General features: G+C 39.8%; 1 protein-coding gene across 7 annotated transcripts in view; it reads right to left on the bottom strand.

Moving 5' to 3' along the window:
- Positions 1 to 27,157, bottom strand: part of cntfr (ciliary neurotrophic factor receptor) — a 282,361-nt gene that overhangs the window by 128,008 nt on the left and 127,196 nt on the right. For 6 of the 7 annotated variants that reach the window (XM_086054349.1, XM_086054347.1, XM_086054348.1 and 3 more), the window contains one exon: positions 13,973 to 14,012. The gene's annotated coding sequence lies outside the window, so the exon portion shown is untranslated. Of the gene's footprint in view, positions 1 to 13,972; positions 14,013 to 14,323; positions 14,342 to 27,157 lie in introns of those variants that run through there. The other variant, XM_086054351.1, reaches the window with a different exon arrangement.

Here is a 27,157-nt window from a genome sequence, read left to right as displayed (position 1 = left end):
TTTTTTCTCTCATTTCGTGTCTGTGTCTCAATTTGATTCTCTTGTGCTCCTTCATCTTGCTCCCTCATCATCTGCCTCTCCTCTGTTTTCAAAAAGGTACAAGAATGCCGTTAAAACGTCAGCCGGAGACCCAAGCTCAGATCTGACATGTCAGCACCTCCATCACACGCACAAACACATTCAGAGACAGACACAAACACACAGATGTGTCAGCACCTTGACCGCACACACACATAGTTCAGGTCCGCATGTCGCTAGGGAGGTCCACATGGTTCATATAAAAGCCTGTCCAGTGGAAGGGAAGGGAAGGGAGCAGGGCAACAAAGGAGAGCTAAGAGAGAGAGGGGGGAAGTGGGTGGAGAGTGTTGGCAACGAGAGACAAGGTGAAGGAGATGGTGAAGAGGGACTAAAAAAGACTAAGCAAGAAAATTAGTGTGAGACTCAGGGGATGGATGCAGGAGGAGGATTTGGAGGATCACCTGCCACTTGAGTGTTGTTTTGTCCATCACAGAAGACACCTTTGTTTTCATCGAAGGTCTCAGAGGTCTTAGTGGCTGATAGTGATGCACAAGCCATTCTCTTACTTCTTTCCTACTTAACTCTCCACAGTCAATAGTCTCTGCTTTAATTGTTTTGCCCCTCTTATCAACTTTTAACTCCCCCGCTACCTTTGTTCAGAGAAAGACTATTCTTTATCCTCCCTCGACTAATTTGAACTCTTTGCGGTTGCACATAAGCACATAGTTAGAGATGGCTTTTAATGTTTTGAGTTTTCCGGCAGTAAGAATTAATACTTGCAAATTATGGTTTACTCAACTCAGGACATTACATTTGATATCCATGTTTGGTGGTACTTTTCTTTAAATGAGACATATTAAGCAAAACTGATGTTTTAATTGCGTTTATACAAATAGTTGGATTTCAGATTATACAGCGCAGAGCATCTTTTGCGAGCTGCCTAGTTCCGAAAATGCTGCGTTGTTATGGATTTTACAGGATTGGGACGTAGCATTTTGGCTAACTCACAAAACACTGTTGCTCGCAGTTTCCCTGCACTCGAACTGGCAGCTAGTCTGAAGAGATGCAGTGTTAGCATAGATTAGCATTAGCCAACAGCGTTATCAGCGTTAGCTTCTATTAGCCAGCACATACTCAAATTTCGGTCAAAGTTATCAGCATGGGCCCGGCAGGTACTTGAGGGTTTTCCGCCTATAGACCTATATTACAAGTGTAATTCAGTGGTTTGGGGAATTTCAATTCGGAAATAGTAAATCCATCTTGCATTAATCTAAGTATGAGTCTTGGGCTATTATTAAATACATCAAATGACACAGTGCTGCTGATTTCTGCCCTGTTGACTATTTCATTGTGCTCGCCTTTCCAAGTTTCTAGGAACAACAATGTTTTTTAAGTTCCAAGAATGGTAGATGAAAAAGGCTGCAATCACTTAGAGCACTTGACTCTCTTTCAGAATACAAAAACACCAATAGTGGTGGAGCTAGCTGCAGGCCCTTCAGGACCAACTCGGGCTCCATGTCTTGCTCAAGGACACTTTGATTACTGGACAACATTTTCCCCTCTGGGTCCCAGGAAATGTGAAAGAATAGCAAAGCTCTCTTGAGACAAGGGGAGAAGGCTCAGGTGAGAGCGGTTGCATGTAAACAGGAACACGGGCTGCTCTTTGGTCAGATTATAACACTAGAAAAGAGACAGCATCAGAAATAGTGTCAAGAGAGTGGATAAGAAGGTGTTCGGACAACACAAGAGAGACAGAAAGTAACGGGTTAAAAAGGACGGAGACAGTGTGGGATCGCTGCGAGCGAGAAAGGAGAGTCGAGCCAGGGAAGTCCAGGAGTCTATACTCGGATCAATGGGTGGCCTGTCCTCTGCTGTGTCTGCATTTCCTCTGGCTCACATAATAAGGCCTTCTCAGTCCCAAGGCGTGCATGCGTGTGTGAGCGCATGTGTGCCAAAAAAAGTGCATGTGTGTGTTTGAGCGAATGTCAGTCAGAGAGTAAGTAAATGACCCCTTTGCACTCAGGTGTTTTCTTAATATTAAGTGGGGATGTTTCTACCTGGCCCATCAAAGTGAGGCTTATCTTCATAAGTTCCATTCATCAAACACGGGCGTTGGGCTAAGCGCGCGTCAATTGACTATACCCGAAAACGTGAGATTGTTTTATAATGAGGTTTACAAGTAATTGTTTCGGAAGGGATATTGTATTGCTGTCAGCACATTTAATTTATTTTCATTCGATAATCAATTTCACATTGTACAAGTATTTATTCTCATTATAGAGATTATTTTGATCCTTCACAGTACTTGTACCAAGTGCTGACATACTGGTCTAAGTATCTGGGCAGTGGGATTTTGAATGCAATCAGGTTAGTTGATTTACAACAGGGGATTTTTGGAAGAGAAAAGCAAATGAAGTAACTTTGATGATTCTGCAAAAATATTATTTGATTTAAAAATGCTGCTTAGCTTGGTTTTCTACTCAAGTCTTGTGGGACTCTGTTTAGCTGAGCAGATTATCTTGTAAAAAAAAAAAAGTTATAAATTGTATTGGGAGAACTATTAAGCATAAAGAATACTGAAATGTGTGTTTAATATTCCAGTTATGACTGCAATAGTGTTAAAGGACCAACCTCTGCTAAAACTGATCAAAATCAATATTTGGATCATCATATAATTGTTTCACATTCAACAACATTCCTTCAAAGAACTCAAACTGAGCAATTTTGACCAGAAAATGGGAACAGCATAAACAGACTAACAATACTAATAAGAATGTCGCAATAGTTATAAAACATTCAACACCTTATTTGAACACAGCAGTAGCTTGCTATCAAAAAACACGTTACAAAAAATGTTTGCTGTTGTTTTTCAGGGCGCTGCGACGCATTAACGGCATTCCCATTCATTTTCTGTTTTGAGTTGCACGCACGTCACATTACACGTCACGTTACAAAAAGGTACCACTGAAATAGATGATTCTGGTGTGGACTGCCAATAGTCGTATTTTTATCCGGGTAAATCTATGCAACCCGCATCTCCGTCCGTCCCAAGGTTAGGGCCCACGAGGGAGAAGAAGGATCAGCTTACACTAATGCATTATGGCTGCAGGAGGACACACATGTGCATGGCCCGTCACACAGTCCCACCCTATCTGACTTTCACTTTATCTTTCCACGCACATGCATGCACACGCACACTCGTGATATACTCTTTTCTGCAACCTGTGAGTCGTCTGCCCGAGGTCTCTAAGCAAATCACTTGTCTCCCAAAATGAAAACGGAAACCGATTCTTCCCACTGACCTAAACCAGCCTTTGCATCGTCTGCATCATGTGCATGTATTAAAACAGTATAACTGTCCTAAATTAATTGTGATCTCATTTATACAGCATTTCATATGCAATAATATGTTCTATGCACCTCCATTAGTTTAAACATCTCATTCTGAATAAGATTGTGTTTGTGGAATATGAGTTAAGCAGCAAAATCGACTTGTTTTTAGTCATCTCGGGGTGCGGCCATTTTGTCACTTCTGTCGACTGAAAATGACATCACAGTTGCTCAGGGCTCAGCTAACGGCCAATCGCGGCTCACCTGCTTTGTGAGGCTGAGCCATGATTGGTCGTTATCTGAGCCCTGAGCAAATATGATGACATTTTCTCGACAGCAAGGAGCAAAACGTCCACCTCCTGAGATGGACAAAAACGGGGGGATTTTACTGCTGAACTCATATTCCATATACGCAATATTAATCAGAATGCCGTGTTTGACTAGTGGGCTTGCATAGAACATATTCTTGTAAAAAAAACAAAAAACAAAACAAATTGGCTTAAGTAAGGTAGCTTGGTAATGTTTGGCCCAAGCTGGGATAAACTCACAATTTATTTATTTATTCATTTATTTAATAATTACCCCATACATCTGATAATACGAAGGGCATGTGCTACACTGTATAGTCATCCATTAAACTATGCTGTTTACAGAACCCATGGTGAAACGTAATCATCCGGTCTTGACATTGTGTAAAGAAAACTACGATGTAATTATTTCCACAGATAGTGTAAACATAATTCGATTCACTTATTTTCATTTGTGTTCGTTTGCGGTGGTCCGCTAACTCTCATCTCGCAGTGGTTCTGTCTTGATTAAAGATTTGAAAAATCTCAGATGACGGCAATTGAACAAAAGAATGTCAAAAGAAAAAAAGAGAGCAAGATCAAACGAAGACAAAAGGTACAAAAATAGAGAGGTGGGAGGAAAATGATAAATCATTCACTGACATATGGAGGGTAAGGTCATCAAAGTTTAAATATTCATTATGGGTGTCAAGTCGAAGCTTTTAGATGTTGAGGAATAAAGTTCGCTTCTTTCCCCGTTTGATGTTTATCTTGCCTGAATTATGCATCAAAAGAATGTTATAAATACATTTGCTGTTTTTTTTAATTTTTATTATTATGTTATTATTGTTGTTCCTTTAAGGAGAAGCTCAAGGTTTGAACCCTGCTGTGAGTAATAAACGTGTGATTATGACATAATGGTGCTGGGTCATATGGACACACTTTGTCATGATGTCATGTGCTCATTTTAAGGAGAAAATGTGCTTAAAAATCTGTATGAGCTGTGACGGTGCAGTGATACTGTACATTCTCCTGAATATATACCGTTTTTACTGTTTCCGATGATCACTTTGTTCATTTAAGAAAAAAAAATCCAGACATTGATTATAACTAATTAATCACCAATGATGTACTGGCTTTTAATGATAAAAACACAAACATCACAAAAACACTTGAATGTCATGAAAATTAATTGAATTGATTAATTTGATAACGCGTCTTCCTCATTTATTGCAAATGATCAATATCAATACCAAAATATGCAGTACCGTACATCACTAATTAGTACTAAAGTAATAAGTAAAAATCATTTCATACTTCTTCCTTCTTCCTTGATACGTTCCCACTGTACGCAAGCAAGCCCCCAAACGCCTCATTCGTTACATCCACCCCCCACACCCCCGCCTACTGACTTATTTTCCTCACTGTCTCCCCTCGATTGCTTTCTCCTCCACTCACTGTTCGGTGTCCTGTTCCCTCGCTCTCTGGTAGAAGCAGACCTCCTGACGTCTCCGTATTGATCATCCCATCTCCCTATCCTGCTATCTCACGCACTCTCTTTGGCACTCTTTTGCTATTTGTCACACACACACACACATGCATGCATTAGGGTGACAAGATAAAAGGGTTTGGAGGCCCTGAGACAAGGACAGCTAAATATGAGACCCAAGAATATACCGGGTGTCTTTAAAAAAAACAAACAAACAGAAAACACAATGGCTACTAGCAGTTTGAAACGCTTCAAACTATGAGAGCAGTCATTTTGACGGGTCCTGTAAGGCTCTCGCGCTTCGTGCTATACGGTTATAAAATATATTAGTTTTGTGCCGAAAGAAAAGAGACATGTGTCGCAAAAGACTTCACTGCACTTCACTTCGAAGTCAATCTGAAGTGTGGCATACAAAACAACTCTGTCCCAATCGCACACCGGACCTCTTTTTTTCCATGAGGGAATTATGTCAACAAGCATCACATACGCTCATTATTTTATTTATTTCGATTTTCTGGCATGTACTACCAACATTGTCATGGCTATCACATCTAACAGCCTAGTTTACCACACGCTCATCTCGGACGGGGCAGGAGGACTATTTTACTCGGACTCACTGTGTGCCAGACGGGCAATTCATCCTTAGACAGACAATATTTTGAAGCAGATGCAATGCCTTCTCTACTCTCTCCACTAACATTTATTTTATCGATCATGGTGACCAGCAGTGTTTCTCAATACAGCCGCTGGTTGCAATAGAAAACCGGCGGCGCCGTCCCAGTGCAGCGTGCTAAGATGAAGTCGAGCAGTCAAATTGACTGGCAGGCTGTACTTAAAGAATTAATGACTCGTAACTATTTTTATTTTGTTTAATACCATAGAATTGTGCCATGGTAATGAAATATATAGAGAATTAGGAAAAGTCAAGAGTCCAGGAGCATCTTATACGCAGAGGAATTACATATCGATGTTTCAAAACAGCCAAAATGACCGCTCTCGTACTCCTATTGTTAATCCCTTGGCTACGGATCAAAAATTGACCATTTTATTAATTTATTAGCTTTGAATGAAATGATGATGTAAACTCCACCTTGGTAACACACTGAAAAAAACCTGCATGGTTTCTGCAAAGGAGCATCCCCAGTGAAAAATACAACAGTATTTATAATGTTTGCTTTGGGTGAGAAAAAACTTGACTCTCATTGGGAGAAGGACGTTGTATCTCTACAAAAGACTTTTCAAGTAAAGCTGTCTCTGAGATTGTGTCTTGGGACCAATCAGTGGAACATATGTAAACAAATTGAAATAAAGAAATGGGGAAGGTCAGGACGATGTTTGATCAGCTGCTCTTGACTCCATTACAGTAGACGCTATAGCTGCATGCTATGAAAACAAAGTGTGGTTTCCAGCAGAGATGGGAGACTTTGACAAGCTATTTCATGCTGTCTACAAGCAATGAAATGTGCTGCTAGTTAAATCCTTTTATTACCTTTAAGCATGACTGTATTTAATTTTCTCAACTTGAATTAAATCCAGTTATCTGGTCGGGCTGCAGCCTTGTTCACCAGATGTTACACTTTTACATGAGTCATTTTGTGACAGGTACAGTAAATGTCAGTTTCTTCAAAGACTTTAGGTCAAGTTCATACAGCTCAGATTTCTTTTTTCTCAAATATACAAGATGGACATCAGTCTTTTGATGCGACATTTGAACAAGAAGAATATTTGGAATTCCCAAAGAACATGTTTAAGGTTGGTTAAAAAGGCCTTTGAAAACCACGCCTCAAAAGCTGCAGAGAATCAGCTGTGAACGTCATAGGATTAACTCTGTATGTCTTTTGCAACACAGATTTTTAAAATGGACCAGCCTCAGCAATGGGTGGAAATAGATGAAGAACATGAACTGATTTAATGAAATTTACGTAGTGTAAGCGCTCTGTCATTCAAAGGAGAATATGGTGACTCCTGCGTCACCATATGTATCGTCACTTGAATCAGGGCTGACCGTGAATCTGTAATGACAAATTCCTCATCAAAACTAAACGTTTTGCTGAGAATATTCTCATTCATCCAGGTCATTGCATTCTCAGGGCATTGAATCAATTGCAACTGGACTGTCCTGATTGTCTTAGAAGATGTTTTGCCTCTCATCCGAGCAGGCTACTTCGTTCATGCAACCGGCTACTTAGGACAGCACTGAATAGAAGTTGTTCTTTTAGATCCATGGGCCAAGGTTTTATGTAAATGCAAGAACTAAGAACTAACCAACGAAAAAACAATCAGTACATAACTTCTTTGCGCAAATGTAAATAAGTCAAAAACACATTTATTTTACATAATGACACAAACCCTTCAGGAGAATCACTGAAGACATTTCCGTTGGGTGTACTCCAACCCCCCAAATGTGGCAGCATGAGTACCATTCCCTATCCACTGAGCCTTGGAGCTAAAGGGAGGCGGTTGTCACGGATCAATACCTGGTGTGAAAAATGATGTGACTTTCAGATGCTGTGGCCACATCAATCACATTATTACCATTAGCTCATCCCTCCACACCAACACAACAGTCTCTCTCTCTCTCTCTCTCTCTCTCTCTCTCTGCCAGCTCAGCGGATGCCCCATGTCACAGCTCCTATTTCAGCCTTCTGAAGTTTCCTAATTGATTGCAATTAGAGCCGTTACTAAGCAAGGGTGGGGGCTGTGGCAGAAATGCTGAGAGGGAGAGTGTGTTTGTGTGTTTATTAGAGAGAGAGAGAGAGTGAGAGACGACTGGAGAAAGAGAGAGAGGTTGAAATCAATGAGTTTGTTGGACTAGAGACTGGCCTGTAAACAACCGTAGATGGCTAGGGATATAAGACAGGTCGGGGCGGGGGTTTGGCCAGAGAGACAGGAAGTGGGAAATGAAAGAAAAACATTAAGACAACACTCTTAATGAATTGATTAACATGAATATACACAAAGACACGTCTGCCTTGATTCCGTCACCGTACTATGGTGGAGGGGGTTGTGTGCTCCCACTGCTAAGAAAGGAGACTGAGCTGGTGTGGTGAGATAGAGAGGTTCATGTTGACACACATCTTGGTAGTCCCAAATGTATTGTGAGGGTTTACTTGGAACATCTGGCAGAGTTCCCTGTCAGAAGACGTTTCAGCTCCCACTTCCGGTATAACTTTGACCACTCATAGGAAATTGAGTCACAGTGGGCAATGTTCCGTCCTTCCATTGCTGAGATGGCCGACCGGAGCTGTGGTTGTAGTTGTCGGGGGCACGTCGCGATGGTAATCCCCAAACCAATTGTTGGATATTTGTGGTGAGAGATGCCATCGAGGTAAAGAAGGAGCCTTATCAGAACCTTTTGGCTTGTGGAACCTCGTAGGTCACCGCAGGCCAAGCAGGATGCAGCTTCGATACTCAAAAAATCGTGGGAAGAATTTGGCGAAGCCATGGAGAATGACTTCCAGACAGCTTCGAGGAAATTATAGTCTACCGTCCAGCAGCTCTGGAGGTTGGAAGTGGTGCACTACGCACGGTGCATAGTGGGTGGGAGGCTCTTGACCTCGTCTCAGAATAATGTCAGTCACCGGGGAGAAAATGTACTCATCCAATGACATTCTTTTCAATGAGTAAACTGTCCTGGGACTCTTAGGCGGATTCTCCTAAATCTGGGGTTTGAGATTGCAGAAGGCTCTTTGGAGGCAGGGCCACAGGGGTGGCTGAGATCTGCCCCGTTCCTTTGGCTGGTTAGCTGTAATTATTATGAAACAGTCTTGGTTGACACACCTCTGTAACATACTGTGAATATTAAGAAATTACCAAAACCGGGTCTAACCTGCCTCTGCCTTTCAGGATTTACGCTGTTCACTAAAATAGAGCCCAAATTACGAAACTATGTTGATATATGCACATTATTGTACTGTTTCCCAAAAAAGAACATATTTGAAATAAGCAAAAAAATCACGAAACAAAAATGCCACAAAAAGTGGATACATAGGTTATTCATGTATTTTCATGTCATGACACACTAATGTGCCACGGCACACTGTTAGGGAATCATTGCGTTAACATACCAGCATTACGTATATAAGGTTCAGGTTTACAATCTTCAAGTACAGGAGTTTGCATTAGAATTTCTAAAAATACATTAGTGATCCAGATTATAATTAATTGTATTTTTTCTTTTAAACAATAGACACAATGAGATTAATGAGATAAATTCAAGGGAAACAGACATTTGGTGAGTAAAGTTGGAGCCAAGAGTCAACGTTAGATTTGTAATAGAGAGATAAGGGTAGGCAGAATGACAAAGACGAAGAATAACAATGGTGCCAAAGCCTCTTCCATCCTCCGAGCAAACGTACCCCGATCCTCTTTTTTCTCTCATTTAAATTCCTCTCCTTTGTCATTGCAATCTCGGCTTTACCCCTGTCAGCCTTGCAAACACACATGCACACAATCGCTGACATTAAACGCACACACATCCCAACCACAGCAACCAGGGCCAGCCCAGCGAGGCAACCTCACATAACCTTGCTAATCCCCATCAATGGATACACACATTCAAGCACTACCAATGTTTGTTGGAAAGATAGGCTTAGGTTTCCCCAGACTGGATTTGTCAATGTGACCCCAGCCATGCTGTCGTGGGTGTGGAATAGCAAACAGCTTGTCACAGCATCCAGCGTCTTGTCAGCAACACAGGGCCTGGCATGGTCGCTCCGTGCTCACTCCTCCCTTGTCAACATGGCAAGTCAATATTGTTACCTTTAATTCTAACCCTTGCCTTGTCAGCCAATAGTATGAATTCAGTACCCTCAGCCCTCTTGTTTTTCAGCACTTTCTAGCATGAGACCAAGAGTGGTACAAAAATAAAATGGAAACTCTCAGGTGGACCATGGTCAACATCCTATTTGTTCAGATCTGTTCAATATTTTCTCCCATAGAAGACGTGCATTCCATGGTCAAACTGTCACCAGCATATTTACAGTACTTAACCACTGTTTGCGGTTATTCATTTATATTCCTGAATAGAAAAATATTGTTTTAGCGGTTAAAGTTTACTCTTGATCAATTTCCCACTTGTAAGACGAGCCCAGTGAGGCAGCTCAAATTTGAGTATAAATGGCTGGACTCATTTTTTCTCTCATTTTTAATGGCAGCTTGGCCAATAAACCGCATGTGTACATTATCAACAAATCAAAACAATTAGCGGTGTAAAAGAAATTTCCCCAAGAGGGACAAAAAAGTAATTTGGTCTTCTTCTTAGTTGTATAATTAAAAAAGAACACCTTTAGACTCCAAATTGTACAGGTGATTTTGTTCCCCAAACTTTGGTTGGATTCTGAATCAACCTCACGGGCATTTAGCCACCACCACCATATCATAAAAGTAACCATGCAGCTGGGTTCATATACTTCAAAGGTTTATGAGTCCCTAGTCAGCAATTCTCAGTTGGGGCGATGGCAATTGGTGTGGATCTTAATTTGGCCTTGTCAGTGTGAACGGGATACATGTGCACTGTCAACACAGAGAGAGAGAGAGAGAGAGAGAGAGAGAGAGAGAGAGAGAGAGAGAGAGAGAGAGCTCATCCCTGTCTGCATCCTCGGGATGTCGCGCCTCTGGAATGATATGCCTTGTCTTATCACACCATGTCAACAGTGCTCAGGTCAGAGGTTGCCGTCAGTGATACTAATACTGACTCTGTAACATTGCAAGCCCTTGCTTGAAAAAAAAGTTGAAATCACTATGTTGTCAATGGATATCCGATCCAGTAGCCAGTACCATATCGAATTGTAATTTCACTGAGTCGAATTGAATCGACTCGCTCAACTTTCAAATCGGACTGGCCTTGAATCGTTTCACACATAACGTACCGAAAACTGTATCGAGTTGTCTTTTGTGGCGGGATGCACCCCTAATATATATATATATATATATATATATATATATATATATATATATATATGATATGATCTGTACAAACCCCTGTCCAAATTCACGCATATGTTTGTGTGCTGAGAACTAGACACAGACTGACTGTGTAACGACAATTAGGGTGACATGGCGACACGGAGGGATCAAAGCACATACTCACATTACTAGCGACCTCACACACACACGCAGACACTCACAGGCAAGAGTTGTGCACACTTGTACAGTTGACATGTTGAGTCATCTACAAAGCACTTTGCTGACCTGAATGCCAATAAGAGCCGCAATGGCGCACAGAAAGAGATGAATAAGAATAGGAGCTTCTCGTTTTTCCGATGTATTTAGTTCGCTCTTTGAAGGCAAAATGGGGATTAGTTGTGAAAATGCCCTTTGAGTTGTCAGATTATCCTCTACCACCCAACAAGTGGAATGTCTCTCACAATAAATGCCAGGATTTCGTTTCCTGGACATCAAGTTCATCATTGCAAATTCCAAAATATTACATATATATATATATATATATATATATATATATATATATATATATATATATATAGTCGCTGTCCTGTGAAAAACACTTATCTCAAATTTTAGAAACTTGTTTTAATTTTCACTTTTATGCGATGACTGTAACACGGAAACATGATTCATGTAAAAATAAGGAAATGAAAAAAAATGGAGATAACTGTTTTTCACATGACAGCGACAAATTATACATGTATGTATATATATATATATGTATATATATATATATATATATATATATATATATATATATATATATATATATATATATATATATATATGTATATATATACGTATACACGCACACACACACAAATACAAAATAGATGGCTAATACAATGTGTAAAAAAGTAACAAAAAATAGTTTCTGTGTATCACTGTGCAGCTGCATATTTATTGTTCACTTACCACTGTCACCACTGGCCATAAACCAAAGCTACAGCACTGCCCCAAACTTTTAGACTAAAAGTTTAAGGACAAGTTAGACTAAACAAGAAGACTACAACTATTTTGTAATAATGAATGTATAAATATTTAATCTTAGTAAATCCGTATGTGGCTGGACTTCACTATTAGTCTAAAATGTCACGGGAGACCCTCAGTGGCTACATTTTTCAGACAAAAAAAAAGTAAGGCTGCAGATCGACCCTACTGACCTTTTCCTTAAACTAGGGTGTCAGACAAATTATTTTTTGGGGGGACCAAACAAACACTTTTACTATTTCAGTTGTGTATACTCTCCAATTGAACTGTGATTCTCATCTTCTCTGAAACATGAGTCACCGTTCAGTAATGTTTGGTTTCTCTCTTTTTATGGAGCCATTGTCATCTACAAGTCAGTCATGTCCCGTTTCACCAATGGTGACCATTAGCATAATACCAATTTACCGTCACAAATTTGGTAGAACACGAGCCCAATGTAATTTTTGTAAAGGTCAAAGGTTATCTTTTTGAACTAGGCTTTAGCACAACAGGACTGAAAGTGCCATGTTTTTAGCAGCTGACTTTTACTCTTTGCAAAATCCAATTAAGCTCAGCCTACTTCAGCAAGCTATTGAAACTTCCAATCTATCTTCCCTCAGTAGTTGCATAAGGCACAATTTGATACTGTGATTCGTTATGCAAACAGTCACGTTCATACAAAATATGAATGAAAAAACGATTATTCTTGTAAAATTTAGTGACATCTGTTAAAGCTATCCTTTAAGTGAATAAACACGGAGCATTAATGTTCAAAGCATTGCGGCGGTCCCAGACTTCCCTGTATGTAACCTTATAGTCTTGAGCTGTCATTATGAAGGTATGGCATTGGCCTCTGTGTAATCTGGATATATTGCTACATGTGCATCCACTCTGTCGGGGTATTTAGTGGACAGGTGTGTGTGTATGTGCATGTTTTCTGGACAGAGGAACTCTAGCCACCTTCACTGAATCCTTTTCAACACATCAAGCCTCCCACCGCTGACACACACGTCACCACGGGCACAAAATACGGCCACAGACAGGCGGCTGACACAGAGGCAGAGACCACCACACAGACAGGCCGGTGGAGATTTCGACCAACTCTCGACAGGACCTGCCCTTGAATCAAATGATGCATTTTTTTTTTTCACCTGCGCAAATCAAACTCTGAACTGAGCTGTCATCACCAAATGACAATCTCTGTGCTCGTATACGTCAATATTTTGCGATGTTTGCATCACACAGAGCTGTTTCCAATCCCAGTTCAATATGAGTTACGAGCAATGAAGTCAACAATTATGAAAATTCCATTAGATTACTTAGTGCTGTAAAATCTGTGAATAAAACACTTTAAAAATAATCCCAAATCAACAGGGGGTATTATATAGAGGTCTAAATTAATAAGAAATGGCATTTTTTTTCTCATTGTTTAGACCAGGAGTGTTCAATCATGTTCCTCGAGGGCTGGTGTCCTGCCTGTTTTCCATCTTCCATCTTCCTTTCCATTACACTTTATCGGTATGCTTTGAATCTTTTTTCATTCATATTATTCACTCGGATGATTAAGGATAACCAGCAAAGCACACATACATATATACACACATACAGAGAAAAAAAATGCTTTTTAAGGAGGGCGTATTATACACGGGTGTGTGTTCACAGGATTTTACGGTAAATATTTTACAGTTAAAAGCATCTTTCTTTCAAATCTCTCATCAATCTCTTTCAAGTTGCTCATAATTGCATCATTATACAACATATGTGAAGTCATGCTTTTTTTTTTTATCAATCATGATATTTTAATTGCCTTTTTTAAAATTACTAACACCAATGCAACAAAACTATCAATGGATCTGTAGAATTTCAGAAAATTATGCAGACTTAGTCATATAACGACACAGTATCTTTGAGCATATTCACGAAAAAAAATCACCTTGGAGAAGATGAACGTCGGCACAATCCTCTTCTTCACCCTGTTGAATAGAAACCACAGTTAATTACATTATAACAACTTTGTCTCAAGGATTTGAAAATCAGGAAAATGGGAATTTAGCCTTGCAAAATGCTTACATTAATAAAATCGTTATTTGCCATTTCCCTCAACAAGCCGTCATCTTTCTATTAAATAAAGCATTCCAAAATATACCAAAGCTGGGATAATTTTGAGTTTTGACAGAAAAACCATAAAACCCCTCAAGGGGTCATAAAAAATGTAATTAATTTTGCTTGAAAAAATATTGACTTTTGGGCTAAATTCCTTCCCGTTCAACATAATCCAACTTACTGTCAATATTTGATGACTATAAAGCAATGTTTCCAGCAGTCTATTCATTTCTATCAGTTCCTATATACACAAGAGCCATATGCAGACAAGTCGAAACCAAAATGCAAATACGAAGCATTAGTGGGGTCTCCTTTCTGCATTCATTTTTTTCCCTCCTTCTTTCCATCTGGCTTCCATTCTCTCCACCTGCCCATCAGTCTACAGCCAGGGACAGGTGAGCCTATTACACGCTTTTCACACTGTCTGCTGCCACACTCAACCACAAGGGCGCACACACACACATGCACATGTGCACTAGCCTCACTTCATGGTAACTTAGCATGCAACACACATCAAGCTAAATCATCCGTGTTGTAAAACGGCTGTTGCTGCAGCCACGTCACAAACTTTGATGAAGCAGTCTGGTGCCGAATATAAAATGTGAAATAACTCCATTACAGTAAAATGCTAAGGTTTAACTAGAGCAGCTACAAAAAGATAAGATGGGCTGAGCCCTGAAAATGGGCATTTGAGATTTAAGAGGGGGGTTCAATTGAATAAAACTTCACATGCTGTCGATCTGTTCAAAAGTCAAAAGTCCCAAACACGGGCCTTTCTGTGTGGAATATGCATGTTCTCTCTGAGCTTGCTAGGATTTCCCTCCATTACGCCAGCTTTTTCACATGTTCCCAAAACTTGGACATCAGCCTCATGAAAGATTCGAAATTGCTTCTGAATATGAGTTGAAAATACGTGTCTGTCTATATGGGGTCAACTGGGATAGCCCCAGCTCACCCATGACCCTGAAAAGGATTAGCGGTAGAGGATGGATGGCTGGATGGATGGATGGATGAGTGAAATTCACCCATACATTCCACCAGTTACCATAAATTCCGTCAGCTCACTGAGGTCTGCGGACCAAATGCTCTTTGTTCCGAAGATGTCTATAGGCTGAGGTAATCATGACCTCTCAGTTAGCAAACTTTGCAACAAGATGTTGGTTTTATTTTTGTCATTAGTGTGCATTTCATTTTACCGGTAATGGACGGCGTTATTTATTTTTTTGAATGATGTTCACAGTGAATCATAATAGTATAATGAATAGCTACAAATTAACCAGATGAAGAAAGAAAGAAAAATGTTTGATTATATTTATCTGAATGTATTACTTGAACAGGATATTTCTATTCAGTTTCCCAAAGACTACGTCACGCTGCAGGGCATGATGCCCAATTCATATATTTTGTTAAATCCCATCTTTGTATGTATTTGTTTACTTAACAAAAACAAATGCGACAAATGTGAATGCAACACATCTGTGAAAAAAAACGACATCACGTGGTAGAGTGTTTATGAAAATAAATACGGTCTTGCGTGTAAGGGCTCATTTTATCAGCTTATATCGCCAGAGTAGCGAGGCGGGAGGAGGTAGATATATTTTGTGGCTATGAGGCAACGCTCTTCAATCTCCCGTATTTCATGGAGACGTCTACTAAAGTTGACGTCACGTCATCGCCGCATGTAATAAATGAACCCTCTGTGTGGCTGGATTGCTATGATCACCACAAATGTCCACTTTATGCTTCATGTTTCAAGCGGGAATAAATTAACGTAAAATGTAAAGACTACCCAAAACACCTTGGCAGATTCACGCTAGTCTAATGAGCTCCCTCCCCCGCCCACGTGAAGCTTTTGATGACGTATAGGTCGGGGCTGTGCAGGTGAACGTTCATACTCCAGCCGCGTAGATTTCTTTCACATCATTTACAAAACGCAGGCTTTATCTAATACATTTCTGTTTAACATGGGTGTCTTTCCATGCACGGACAGATTCATATTCAGCTCGTTTACTTCCTTTAGACTCTAAATTTTTACAGCTCAGCAATTATTCAGTCCTCCAATGACAGGAAGTAAAGAGGTTACACCAGCAAAGAGCACAGAAAAATAACATGCCAACATAAAACAAACAAACAAATCAGCAAAACCAAATCCCTCAAGCATTGTATGTAGACAGAATTAGTTGGCTGGCCTAAAATTATTCAGAACATGTATTATTATGCAGAGAAATGCAAGCCAATTTTTTTTTTTTCTAAATAAGATGAAAGCTAAATATATAGAAGCAAAGTAAAGAGGGGATTCAAGCAGAGCAGTGCTAATTACACTCTCAGCATACATTTACACAAGATGCCAAAATCCCTACTAATCTTTTTTGTTTCGTAATATTCATAACATTCGCACAATTGCAGCATGCGTGGGGTACTGGTTGAAAGGCAGAGTTATTTGGGGATCAAGCAATGAATTCTTAATTAAGTTGACATACAGAAAGTGCTTCAGGTGAGATGAGGGTTCAAATGTAGGCGTGGTACAAAACTCAACAAATCACCTTTGTGAAACAGGATGGAGGCTCTGCTGTCCAAAATTGAGTTTTTTCAAAATAAATAAATGTGCTCAAGTGTCATGTTCTACACTCTTATTAAAATGCGGCTTTTCGAGCACGAGTTGGAGCTGGACTTGATTGTGGTATTTTGTTGAATCTTTGCTAAGACCAAAGCTTCATTAGAAACCAGAACTAGAAAGCATTGTTCAATTTGTGGTCACAAAATTGGAAATGAGCCGTTCTTGGCTCGAAGCCAGCCATCCCCATCTTTTGATCATGGATCCACTAATGCGACATCAGACAACTCGGCGAGGTGCAAATTCAAATGAAATTCAAATGACAGCTTCTTGCTTCACTCGTATCAATGTTTACATAGATGTACGACTAAAAACAAGCACTACAATTAAATATATATTTGTTTCAATTAGAAAAAAAACACTTCATCTTGGTGTTTTTTCAGCATGCTCCATTCAAATTGATGCCACGCAAAAGCAAATCATGATAACGTAATTGTTTACTTGAAACAATGCCGTTTAGTTTCAGAATAGGGGGTGGAGTAGTCAATCATGAGGACATTTGGAGGAATAAAGGAGGTGCTGATACAATAAACCAATGAACTGTAGGAGCGACTAAAGTACAGAACACTGCACAAAAAGCAATCTGAAAGCCAGCCAAGAGTGCCCCAATTCTTTTCTTCTGCTCTGTTTCCGATTCAGTTTTGTTTAAGACAGTGCTATTACTAGCAAGGGGATTCAATTAAGAGGAATAGAGCCGTAAGAGATAAACAGCTGATATAGAAACTCAGAGGAAATAAAATTAGCCATATAAAGGTGCATGGTTCTACATTGATTAATTAATATGTTCTTGTTTATTCCAAATGGTGCCCTTAAAAAATGTCTAGTTTTAACCAGTGGTTAAACTAGTTATCCTTTTGTCTTCACCATCAGCTCAACAAACAATTTTTGGTTCAGTCTGTCTTCTCATCCACCTGAGTGGGTTTCATCCACAAATGTTATTTTACAAGCAATTAGAACACTCGGTGATGTCTGTGGGAGATGTAAAGATAAAGCTGTAAAGAGCTAAAAGGGGAGAGAGGGTGAAAAGAAGGTTATTGATTGTGGTAAAAGTTTCACTAAAATGGGAGGGTCAGATCACAGGGTCATTTGGATCGATGTCTGCAAAGATCAAGAGGGTCCAACGTAGTGAAAAGTTGGGATTGAGCCAGAAACAGAGGAGGAGAAATGGACCAAAAGAGTCTTGAATACCTCTGAGGAGGAGGAAGGAGTCATTTGAGAGCTCGCGGCTACAGCTGAGACAGACAGTTACAAAAAATGGCGTGAAATTGACATGAAAATAAAGGGATGCGATGGGAAAATGCCAACGCGCAAAGGCACCTGAGGCTTGTTAGGGCTTGGGACAGGTTGGCTCAGCCTGATAAGATACCCGCCACCTTATCTATGACCGTCAGACTGTTCACACACACACACGCTGTGCACACACAATCAGAGATATGAATAAACATGAAGCAAACCCAGAGCATCCTTTGGCCATGGAACACGCTAAGAAGATTGGCAGACAGGTGTTCGGGACCACTGAGTCAGATATCGGTTCTGTGCTCGGTGGTCTGTTTATGGATTGTAATCATGTCTGCAATGGGCACATGTGATAAGGGTAAATGATCAGCATGGCTTTGATTATTTGAAGTTTGGGCGATCAATTTAATTGAGGGCCTGATTCCCTTTATGTCTGCACTTGCAAAAACTCGCAGACCTGAGTAGTCACACAAGCACACGTGGAAGCTATAGCGGGATATTTATGCATACAGTTGGAGTATATGCAAATATAGTGACATACCAGGTTCAATGTGAGAATTAAAAATGACTTTCATGCCATTGTTGGCTTCTGCAAAATTATCTCAGCAATCAATTTCTTTTCTGCAACAGTAATATGTTTTGTTTCTCTTCCACTAACACTTCTTCATCTCTTCAAACTTCACTGCAGTGCTCTCCCAAATGTTCCATAGACAAACCACTCAGAGCAACTTAAAGCACCAAATCGTCTTTTAAATACCACTTGAACACTTGTTGCCAACAGCGCATGCAATCTGTTTGAGGGAATGAAAATGCACATTATAGCCCGCTATTTGGGATCCCTGCAAAAGACCGGAATCTTTGTTAATCATGTGCAACACATCCGTCAACACTGCACACAATCTCTTATAGTTAGCACTCATTTGTGCGCCCATTTTTTGGGAGATCTTAATAAATTCAGCCCTAAGAGTTTGTACAAACTTTATTCTTCATGCATGAGGTATCGCTTCCTCATTTTAGAAACTGGAACCTTTCCAGCGAAAGGGCTGTTAAAGCTACCGTAAGTATAGTGACGGGGGCTGTGACAATGCTTGACCTGCAGGATTAGGGCTTTGTGAAGCCCACTGGAAAGGGGGTCTTATTAGAGGATCAGGTCATGATGGTGAAAAAAGAGGTATAAGAGGTATCCTGCACCAGATCATTTGAAGCTGCGGTCAAGTCAGACCAGAGCCAATTTGCTGTCAGTAGAGGTTGCAAGAGGTTAGTGGTTGGGAAGGATTCCTGAGAGGCCTAACAGGTTGGTTGAATAGAGTAAAGAAACATTCAACCACACGGAATAATATATATATATATATATATATATATATATATATATATATATATATATATATATATATATATATATATATATATATATATATATATATATATATATATATATATATATATATATCCACGGAATCAAATAAGTACAGTACAGACTCCCACAGAAGATGATCACTGTAACATTTATAATATAAAACCAATGGCCGTCATAATCCACCTTCATTACTTTGGCCGTGTGTCTGGGACATAGATTGGATTTTTATTCCCTGGTTTCTTGACGTGAAGGCAATGAGAGGCAATCTAACGATTCAATGGCCATCTAAAACCATAAATGATAATTAACAGCCTTGGCTGCTGGACATTCATTTATCTGAAAGGGGGCATCATAAAAAAAGAGTATGGGGAATATATGCCAAGTATATGAGAATATATGATTGTGTATAAGACTACGATGTGTGTGTGTGTGTGTGTGTGTGTGTGTTTTTGTGGCATCATATGTGAACCTCCACAAAACACCAAGGGCATGCGGTAATGAAACTGTCCCAAAGGCTTCGCTGTCCTTCGCTAATACAGGCCGTCAGCACAATAACAAGCTAGTTACACCACGGCAACATAATGAAGCTATACAGGGCCAAAGTCAACAAAGTCACACCATGATCCCGGAAGTGAGAAGAAGGCACATAGAAGGACAAAATAACTGTGACACTTTGTGACCAGAGTGGGGCACAAAACCCAACACTTATACATGGACCCTAATTTAAATACATAGCTAGTACCTGTGATATGTTGAGCGTGTCATTCATGACCACCAATATATTTTGAACTTCAAGTCACGTCTAGACTGATTGACCTTTTTCCCGCACGTCTATTTTTACACCTCTTATTTTCGGGTGGGTTTGCCGTCTTGCTCAACGGCACCTCAGCAGCTATCAAGAAGCGTTCTAGCGTCCAATTTCCATACATTGGTCCGCAAATGGATTTTAACTTTTGACCTACTTTTCAGCTTCTCCCCACAGAGGTTTTAAATAAATAAAATAATACTAAATTTGCTGATATAATCTCCATTGGTTTGTTGTCCTTCTTCAAAGCAGAACATCTTTATGAGCTTTGGAAATTGTTGTGTGTCAGGTGAAGCCAAACAATGAATGCACTGGAGATGACAATTTTAGGACTGGTCATTGAAAACGATCTCAATGTCAAAACTCTTCTTTTCCGGGTTCAGTTTCTCCTCTCCCCATAGCCCCATTTATCAATACATCCATCTTGCCTCATCCACTCACTTTTACCTCTCCCACTCCTTCTCCTCATATCTGTCTAAATGTAATCAAGGACATTTCAGGTTGGTGTAGCATCCTGACCATAAAGATGTTTTACAGCTGACCCCACCCCCCTTTCAGCATGGCTTGTCCAAACAGATAGGAGAAAAGCCCCCGTGTCAGAGTCATGGTTCAGTGGTTTCTAATTATGTGCTCCCTGTAGGAGCTTGGTCAGAATATTTCATAGAGACCTCTGAGAGCGATAAGACAGAAGGGATTGCAGGACTGAACCAAAGACTGTGAGATTACTAAACAGTCACCATGGGAGCATTGGGATGAAATATCACATTTCGTCTGCGAAATTTGTTTCTTTAATGCGGCTTTGTCCAAGCGTGATATGATTGTAAGATCATCTTTCAGACTGAAAACTCAAAACATTTCTCAGATTGAACAGTGAAAGGTTTAAAAAAAAAAAAAAAGGTTGCCTTTTGGTAATACTGTGATAATTAGGGGGGGCTTCTTGACCTTGCTAGTACAGCCAAATGTGCTCCACATAGAGCATACACCCCCAGGAAAATGAAGTGGCACACCGCGCCTCTTCTCGGGGCCCTTACATGACCAGTGTCATTAATGTTGGTGAGTGGCTGCCAGCTGTAATATTTCCTGCCGTTATTAGACCATCTGGCGGCCTGTCATCTCACTATCTCTCTCTCTCTCTCTCTCTCTGGTGTTGCTACAAAGTCATTGTCTGTGCATTCTATTTTCTTCTTCTTCATTTGCCCCCCCTTTACAGTATATGGTGCCTCAACATTGAAAAATCTGAAAGGTCATCGAATTTGTCTCAAAAATGGCACAAAAACTTTCCATTGGGCTTTTTGGTGACACATTTTCGGGACGAAGGAGCAGCCTAATCATGTAGAGGAGAACAAGAACATACACCGGATTACAAGTTACCTGAAGTCAGCAAACTCAGATCTGTAGCCATGTAAAGCATCACTGAATATTTTTAATGCCATGCACTGTTTGTAATGCAACACTGAACCAAAGGTTTGCCATTGATTGGTAATCAGTGTGAGGAACAATCGCAAAGAACATCAAGCGCATATGGCATGGATAGCATTGAAGTCAAATGAACAAGTGCTAGTGCTTGCTTGCTAGCTAGCTCCTGACTATTGCAGCTTTCTTAGCCATAACCTTTATTGTCTTAGCACAAGGCACCTTTTGTGAATATTTGTTCAGATGGGGTGAAAACATTCATGAATACACTATTTATGATAACATGATGATAACGTAGTCAAATAACCACAAATGGATGATATTGAAAAAAAAAAAAAAAAAAAAAAAAAAGATATCTGCAACTCCCTGTCCACTAGATCCTTTTTTTTTTTTTTTCAAAGAAGACCCACCATAATAAAGCTGTCAGCACCCCATGGTCGGCTGCTTAAAATATGGTGGGGGGCTGATTTGATTGGCCATGATTGCTGCCAGCCCATGCGCCCACTGCTAATGTAAATAATTAAATGTTCCCCGTGTCTCACATGTAGGCCTTGTTTTTTTTGCCTCATGAGATTAGGGGGCGAGCAAGGAGTTGAGCATTATCACAATGAAACGCAGCACACTCAATTATGTCCTTGAAAATCTATTTAAAGCTAACTTTACATATTTCAGGAGGCTAGAGGAAGCTCCAATAAAGACATGTCACAATCCGAGCTCATTTAAACAAAAGGCAAGCAACTATTGGATTTTGCATTCAATGGCAGTCTTTTTCAACTAAATTAGCAAATGGATGTATTATACCTTTAGAATATTCATGATATAAAAGTCATTCTTAGAGGTCCACAAAAATATTTGGCTCTAGCTTCAGTAGAATCCATGCTGCAGCAAGATGGTGGGTTTTTAAACCAATATGTGTACAGTATTGTGCGAATTGTAATTCGAGTGGGAGTGCCCAATCCCATGAGAGTCCTGTATTTTTAACATAAAGACTTTTTGTATTAAAAATAACTGGAAGTCGTGCACAGCCCTTAGATGCAGTGGGGAATATGAGTTACTGTTCCATTAATATTCATAATTCTGTCTGACTGAGGTTATTTGTGTTCTACATTATGCTTAATAATCACTGACATGCACCAACTTCCATAATAGATTTTACAGAAGGATACCTTTATTATTTTTCATACTAGAGGCTATACTTTGAGCCACAAACTTTCTTGCAGTACAGATTTAAAAACTCCCAAGTCATAACTGAAATAATTTACCAATGAGTTGGGATGATTAATCAGCTCATGGCGCACTTAAACTGTGAGGATGGGCAGAAATAGGGAGGCAGGAAGGGTGTGGTGGTCACTCATCATCCTAATATTTAGAACGTATGCTTTGTCAATTAAAGTACCCACCATAAGTTTTACTCACAGCCAATTATAAATTAAATTAAGCCACTCATGAACTCTGACTCAGCAGTGTTCTTAGACAAGTCAGTGAAGTGTGCTTTTGCTTTGGTGTTAATGCTTCTGCTGAACTGAAAATTTAGGATTATTTTAATTAACAGCCCTACAGCCAATCAGGATGGAGTGCAAACCAAGGCCACCTCTATTAGAGATCATCCCCGAGAGAATATATTACATTGACGGTAACGCAAGAACATGCCGCCTTTTTTTTTTTTTTAACAACCAAGAATCACTTTTTAAATTGATGTTTGAATACTTGATGAAGTACTTCTATCAGTGGCTGATTTATTTGCCTTTGTCTTATATATACTAATCTCTTTGTAGCCGCATTTTATAAATCGTAAATACTGCTCTATATTTGTGAGATATATCATTTTTAATATGTAAACAGCCTCGTGATGTAATCCATAACTTCCCAGATTGATATGCTTTGAACCATAGTCCCGGTGTCTCCAGTGATGTAGCCTACTTGTCCTCATAGAACAGCTTGTAACTTTAGTACAGAAAATCCCTGATGGAAAAGTCACATTGTTTTTACCTTACCTGAGTCAAATCCATACAGACAGATGACATGTGTATTTGTCGCATTAAGAATTACCTTTTCTGATTGTTGGAACATAACTGAGCTAGTTAACAGACACTCTCAAATTTCATATGGGCCGCATGAAAGACGGAAATTTGAGGCTATATTATGTTTAAGTCTACAATTAAAACAAATTGCCTGTAGTAATGGAGAATTATGCTTTCCTTTAATTGGTCCCATATGTACTTTTGTTTAAACATTTCGTCTGTTTGAGCTTCCAGTAGTTCCATACACATTCACAAATGAAAATGCCTACGCAATGGCCTCACCATGACACGGATCATGTAGCACGAACAGAAAAACCAAGGCAAGGTCAAAATATATAAAGTTAGATGCAAAAACAACCAACAACAGTTAAACAAGAATGAAAAAAAGTAACTGTGCGTGGATTTGGGGGTGAACATCATAAATCCTTTGTTGATCATTAAGGAGGCTATTGAGTTGGTGGAAGTGATTCCTTTTTTTTATTTTTTTGTGTATTTTTCACCCATCTATAGTGGATATTGTCTCAAAATTCCTTAAGTAATGCTTGACAATGCTGGTTTTCATCTGCCAATTCATGGATTGATTGCACTAAACCACCCAGTAGTTGAAAGATTTTCCTCATCCACCACTAGCATTTAAACTTGAACTTCCCACAGTGATAAAAAAAATCTGAAAGCCACCAGCAATGTCACCACACAAACTGGCCGCAATCTAGTGCATGGTGTGCAAACCCGAAAAGTCCTTCAACAAAACTTTGCCAAACAGGAGGCAAAGCAGGGATCTCTGACACGATTAGCTTCCTATCATCTTTCTTTCCCACCCTTGCACACACAACTGTGGAAGCAATTCAATATTTGCTCGAAGAGAAGCAATATGTGGGACCATAAAATGTCCATGACCAATAATATATTAGGAATGCGTTGTGAGGGAATCGAGGAATTTGTCATGGGGTGGGAAAGCTGAATGTGCGGCAGGAAATTGACTGACTGTTCAACATGCCTTCACAATGAAATCTAATCCGCTGATCACATGCGTGCACATACTAGCATACCATAATTTCTTTTCCCTCTCAATCACAAGTACTCGTGTTACTCTAACAAAAGAACCGTTAGTAAACTGTGTTTTTTGTCCATGCAGCACTGCACGGCTGTCATGACTGACAATGACATTTATTTGACAAACAAATAAAGTATCATGAAAATGGGGGTTGAGACCTGCCGGTTGCGCACCACTGCAGAGAGTCACCGAGCAATCAGAGGACAGATGGAGCCGTAAATGTTACATCTGGAGGGAGAAATGGCAGAAGGCTAGTATGACTGCCGCCTCTGGGCGCTGAGCTGATGGGTCGATTGGATTTTAAATGTGGCCTCTACAAATATAATGAAGACTTGGGTGGACGAAAAGAGCAGTCATCTTACATGTTCTCCCACACTAAGATAAGCTAAGCCATTTCAGGTCACATGACATACTGCTTGTATACTGTATGTGTCCTGTGATTGACTGGCTACCACTCCAGGGTGCACCCCCCGCTTGCCCAAAATCAGCATGGGATATGGGAAAAAAAAGCGCGATAGAAAATGGCTGAATTGATAACAATCTTTTGCAATGACTTTCTTGAATGAACATGTTTTAAAATGTGAAAAATAAAATAGAATAAGATACAATTGAGACTAAAGAATATCCAATATCCATATCAATAGAGCCACCCTCCCACAGAACTGAGTCACCTTGAACGTAGGCATGCGCTGACATTACATTCTGTCGACGCTATGATAACTATGAACAAAAATAACGCGGCACAGGGTGTCTTTCGTCTTTCTCCCTCCCACCATACGTAACTGCTCATCACTCCCCTCTCATCTTATATATACTGTATATATATATATATATATACACATACATACACATATTACCAGTATATTTATAGTGCCTCCCTTTACAAAAATCCCACTAGCCGCCACTGAGATTATAACCACACATAACAAAGCCTCATAAAGAAAAACAAAACAAGATATCCAATAAAAAGGCTGCACAGAATAACGAATTAAATGACAATGGACATAATGTGGCAAGAGGCATTGGGGCAATATCCATGAAGTGAGAAGGGATATAAAAGAATTAAAATACATATCCCTAGTCAGAAGAGCAGATGCTGCAGTCTGCTTGTGTTTGGGACACGTTTTTTTTTTTTTTTTTGGGTTCTGTTTTTTTTTCTGCAAGGCATCAATTTATAGGTTTGTACAACAGTGGCAGTGGCATGCGCTATCCAACTTCGGTTTTGCCGGAGTTCGCAAACTTATAGATCTTATCGCAGTAGGAATATTACTCAACACAAAGTTTCTATCATTACCCAGTGCGAAATATATTTGTTCTGTTTGAGTTACAAAAAACAAACAAACAAAAAAAAAAAACTGTTAAAGAGTATAGGAACAAAATTCTCACATGTACTGTATATTGCGCTGTCTGGTTCTCTCAGCACGCACAGATGCACACATACAGTACCAACACACACACACACACACACACACACACACAAATCCAGTCCAAACACACGTATCGGTTCGCAGTTTTTGGCACCTTGTCAAGTTAAATTGGGGAAAAAAACACAAGCCTTGAGATTTTTTGCGTGTTGACTGAGGCTTACTCAAGGTGACAACGTTCACTCGGAGCACTGGAACATTGGTCCTCTTTAGTATTCAACACACTGCCATCAACTATGGGTCTCAGCAGACACAGATAAAAGGGGATTTTAATACCACTGCCGCACTGCCAAAAGACTACTATTGGAGCAATCAACTGTACTTATGAGCTCATCAATGCTAAATTGTCAAAACTGTTCTCTTTTTTCGAATTCCGTTTCAATTCTTGAGCCATGATGTATGATGTTGCGATGTACTAAACCACATCTTGATCTATTGTTGGGCCACATTCATGTTGTACATACGAGTAGAGTATGCAGGTCAAAGGGCTACCCGATGAGTGTCTCAACTGATTGTGTTCTCTTGACAATTTTCCAGACGTGGGAGTAGGTCACATACATGCAAGTCTCACGTCTCTCAAGTCCCAATTTACTGTGGAAAAGAAAAAATCTAGTCAAGTGTAGTCGCCACCAAATTTCAAGCAAGTCCAGTCAAGTCATTACTTGGGTCAAGCAAGTCGTACCAATCTTGCTTAGGCAATGTGACTTATAACTTATGAATGGGCTTTCATTTGTTTAGCGGTTTCTAACCTCAAGGTACTCAAAGCGCTCAATGCATACTGTAAGTCGACATAAACAGTTCACACTAGGGCTGCTCGATTAAGCGATTTTGAACCGAAACCGAATTGTCTGGATATAACGATTTTAAAAACGTTCAAATCGGCACGTTCAATTTTTTTATTTTTGGTGTATCCAAGCCACCGTAGTTTCCTCTGAATTTCCGCTTCCTCCCACGAGCACGCAGTCCGATAACAACAACAACAACATCCATGGCTACCGGCGATTCTGCTATTTGTGAGGGCAAGTGAGCGTTTGGTTAATAAATCGGGCAAATATAGATCTATAGTGTAGTGCGTGCCCCGCAAGTACAAA

This window comes from Filicampus tigris, chromosome 15, assembly GCF_054856515.1.
Source record: "Filicampus tigris isolate MCC_2025a chromosome 15, RoL_Ftig_1.0, whole genome shotgun sequence".
In the NCBI taxonomy this organism is placed as follows: Eukaryota; Metazoa; Chordata; class Actinopteri; order Syngnathiformes; family Syngnathidae; genus Filicampus; species Filicampus tigris.
The sequence above is the reverse complement of the archived record's forward strand: the minus strand, read 5'-3'. Positions and strand labels throughout refer to the sequence as shown.